General features: G+C 43.1%; 1 protein-coding gene across 1 annotated transcript in view; it reads right to left on the reverse strand.

The window, feature by feature from the left end:
* Nucleotides 1-3,407, reverse strand: part of LOC103258944 (amyloid beta A4 precursor protein-binding family B member 2) — a 126,443-nt gene extending 123,036 nt beyond the window's left edge. Inside the window, exon 1 of the mRNA XM_021711629.1 lies at nucleotides 3,403-3,407. The gene's annotated coding sequence lies outside the window, so the exon portion shown is untranslated. The remainder of the gene's footprint in view (nucleotides 1-3,402) is intronic.
* Nucleotides 3,408-4,076: the final 669 nt, after the last annotated feature.

The following is a 4,076-nucleotide window of genomic DNA, read 5'->3' on the forward strand; positions in this document are numbered from 1 at the left end:
CCACTTACCTCAGCCTCCCAAAGGCGCAGGATTACAGGCTGAGCCACCGAGTCCGGCTTTGAAGTACAAAAATTAACCAGGCATGGTGGCATGTGCCTGTAGTCCCAGCTACTCAGAAGGCTGAGGTGGGAGGATTGCCTGAGCCCAGGAGTTTAAGGCTTCAGTGAGCCATGATGGCACTATTGCACTCCAGCCTGGGCAACAGAACCAGACTATTTAAAACACACACACACACACACACACACACACACACACACACACACACGTTAAGAGAGAGGCAATCAACATAATATTCAATGACAATTTGGACTTTTATCAGCGTATTAAAAACACAAGCTGAAGTGGACACGTTTCCTAAAATCAAAATCTATGTGGAGGAACATTATAGCACAACACTCTCATAGAACAAAACTGACATGTCCTATTTTGTTTCTGATATAAGAATTCCAGCACTTCCGGGGCACCATAGAACTTCCAAAGTGCTGTAACTAATCTGGTCTCATTCAATCCCACAGAAGCTTGCAACACAGGCAGAAGAGATATTGTTCCCGTTTCACAGGTGAAGAAACAGACGTCAGTGATGTTCGTTAACTTGATCAAAGTTAGGAGACTGCCTTTCCTTTGTGGAAAGATCTCAGTGTATCTCTGTGTGGGAACCATCCTAATTTGCTAAGCATATTTTAAAGGTTAAGTACCCCTAAAACAATCAGCAGAACTGTAGTAAATTGTTCAGTCCGCCAGAGTGGTTAATGGACAAGGTTTAATATTTGATGTAAAATAGCATTTTAGACTAGAGATGAAGATGAGTACAGAGAATAATGCTGTTCTGAGATTAAGTTTTTAAAAATACTTAAAGAGATCAGAGTAAAAGCTCTTTTCTTATTACTCCTCTGATATTTATTCTCCACTTACATTAAAAAAGCATTTGAAGCAGCCTACATAAAAGATGTCCATATATTTCAGCCAATAAATAACATGGCAGAACAGAGCCACGGGGTTGAGAAGACATTTAATTTCCCAGTCAAAAAACTTACAGGCTGGGCTTGGTGGCTCAGCCTGTAATCCCAGCACTTTGGGAGGCTGAGGTGAGTGGCTTGCCTGAGCCCACGGGGTTGAGGCCAGCCTGGGAAATTTGGCGAGACCTCGTCTCTACAATAAAATATAAAATAGCCAGTGTGGTAGCATGCATCTGTAGTTCCAGCTACTTGGAAGGCTGAGTTGGAAGGATCGCTGGAGCCCAGAAGGTTGATGCTGGGGTGGCCATGAGCATGCGTGCCACTGCACACCAGCCTGGGCGAAGGAGTGAGACTCCAACTCAAAACAAACAAACAAAAAACAAAAACAAAATACTTACAAAGGGGCAATCCACTTGGTTCACCTCCTACTCTGGAAGCTTTTCTGTCCTCTCAATAAATCCTGCTTTTAAAACAAACAAACAAACAAACAAACTGACAAAGTTTTAGCTATTTAATAAAAGAGGTTCATCAAAAAAGGAACCTTGGCCGGGTACGGTGACTCACACCTGTAATCCCAGCACTTTGGAAGGCCAAGGTTTGAGCCCAGGTGTTTGAGATTAGCCTGGGCAACTTGGTGAGACCTCATCTCTACAATAAATCAAAAAACTAGCCAGGTATGGTGGCATGTGCCTATAGTCCCAGCTAGTTAGGAGGCTGAGATGGGAGGGTGACCTGAGTCCAGCAAGTTGAGGCTGTGGTGGCCACGAGCATGCCACTGCACAGTGAGACTTTGACTAAAAAGAAAAAAAAAGACAGAAAGAAAGAAACTGTCCTCTGCACCAAATCTAAGAGGACGTGAGCAGGTAGAAACAGCACAGTTAACAGCAGTCATTGATGATGAAGGTGAGTAGTTTTATTTTGTCACTCTTGTTCTAAATTGCAATCATGCTGCACAACAGGTAATTAAGTACAAATAATTGTTTTAAAATAAGAAAGTGAGCTTTATGATTATTACTGCTATTTTTGAGTTGGAGTCTCAGCCTGTTGTCCAGGCTGGAGACAGTGGCATGATGATCACAGCTCACCACAACCTTGACCTCCTGGGCTCAGGAGATCCTTCTGGGTGAGAAATTCCGTGTCTTGACTCCTAACTTGTCCAAGGCTCTTTCTAAAACACCATATTGTTGGAATATAACTCAGTTGGTGGTGACTCATTTCTTTTATGCCACCCACCGATCCAAGCATCTGAAGCTCATTTCCAAACATTGTCAAAATGCCAAAGCAGATACTGCATTGGGTCTAATTTTTCACAAGCCCCAAGAAGTACCTACAGGATTCCACCAACCACAAGTATCGTCCGGCCCTTCATCTGATGCAAGGCCTTTCATCCTTTGATCTACACCATCTTCTTCCTCCATCCCCTTCAATTCTAGATCAAGAGAGAAAGACAAAGATTCTCCAGGGGAAAATAAATGGCAAAACCAATGAGCTGCCTCACACCTGGGAAGTCGCCTGGTTTTTCTTTCCTAGCAATGAAAAAGTGGTATGTAGAGCTTTGAGTTTTTCAAAGACGCAGCAGCTATTGACAAAAAAGAGGCAAGGGTATTTGTGGATCCCATCTGCCGGGGACGCACATGTAGAAAGTGTCATATTTTTACCCTTCTCAAAATAGAATCCATCATAAGACATTATTAGGTAATTGAACCAAAATTCCAGGAAAGAACAAGCAAATGAAATAACAATTCTCAAAACTCTCAAACAATAAGTATTGAAAATTGAGAAGCACTTCTTCCTTTCTACAAAGATTAGGAAATACAGAAATATTTGGTGAGTAAAGTACAAGTTCTTTATAGCAACAAGTTCAAAACAGGCTTCCTATGGATGGTATTCATCACAACTAAAACAGATCTAAGCTCCTTAAAGCAAAGACGAGATTTGGTCTTCTTTGCATTGTAATCAACCAATGGTCCACAGACAAGTCCCACACTTGGCAGGTGGGTAATGTCAGTTTTCTGAACATAAGAGAATATAGTTGGTATTGGGCCCCTTTTTTCATAATTTCATTCCCAGAAGCTACAGAGGGTGTCTAGATAACACCTATAGAGATGAGAGCTATGGGAGACGAGGACAAAGATAGGGAGAAAGGGAGGGAGGAAAAAAGGGAGAAGCAGAGAAAGGGAGAGAGAGAGAGGGAGGGAGGGAAAGGGGGTGGGAGTCAGACCTAGAGTCACTGTTGGTTATTTTTTATTCACTCACAAACATACTAGTTAACCCATGAGGCCTCGAATGCCAGCCAGGAGGCTAAAATTATTTTCCTATGAGAAAAATGCTCTTGAAGCACTCAAGGCTTCTTATTTGCAGGGTCTCTGGGATGGGTTCCAATTTGTTATGCTACAGAAATAGTTTTTTTTTTCTTTTCCTCATCTCCAAATCTAAGCCTCTCAACCTGATTCATCCAAGATTTCTGTCCTGGGCTGGCTGAAGTTCCTTCTTTCTAGATCTACGGGCAGTTAGTGTCCATCCACGCCTGATGGTCTGTCCGCTCTTGAACACTGCTGGCATGTCGTAAGCATCTTCTGCCTCAACTTGCTCCAAAACTTTTTCTAGGACAGCAATGACAGTAAATGAAAGGCCTTGGAGAGGAGACTGCTTGTCCATTACATACACATGATCCTGGACTGTCAGAAGCGGGTGCCAAGGAGAAATGTCCAGAAGCAAATGAATCAGATGCCATACCAAAGTCTACCTTGGTGCAGAAAAAACAGGCAGACACCAGCAGGGACCAAGTGTGTGACATGTGGATGGCTTCATCCTAGACAGCTATCTGCTCTTCCTTCCTCATAGCAAGCATGGTGTGTTTCCCTGGATTCCCGATGTGCTGTGATGAATGGACTGAAAGCGTTCACCTTTCCCTTCAGAAACCATTACAGAGGGAAGGACCTGATCACAGCGCCCAGAGTGGAAAAGAAACAAACAAAAGAAAACACAGATTTTATTTTTTATTTTTATTTTTTTTGAGTTGGAGTTTCACTCTATCACTCAGACTAGAGTGCAGTGGCTGCTCCTGGCCACTGCAGCCTTGCCTGCTGGGCTCCGGCGATCCTTCCGCCTCAGCCTTCC

This window comes from Carlito syrichta, unplaced genomic scaffold, assembly GCF_000164805.1.
Source record: "Carlito syrichta isolate Samal-C Ts95f unplaced genomic scaffold, Tarsius_syrichta-2.0.1 Scaffold302418, whole genome shotgun sequence".
Classification (NCBI taxonomy): Eukaryota; Metazoa; Chordata; class Mammalia; order Primates; family Tarsiidae; genus Carlito; species Carlito syrichta.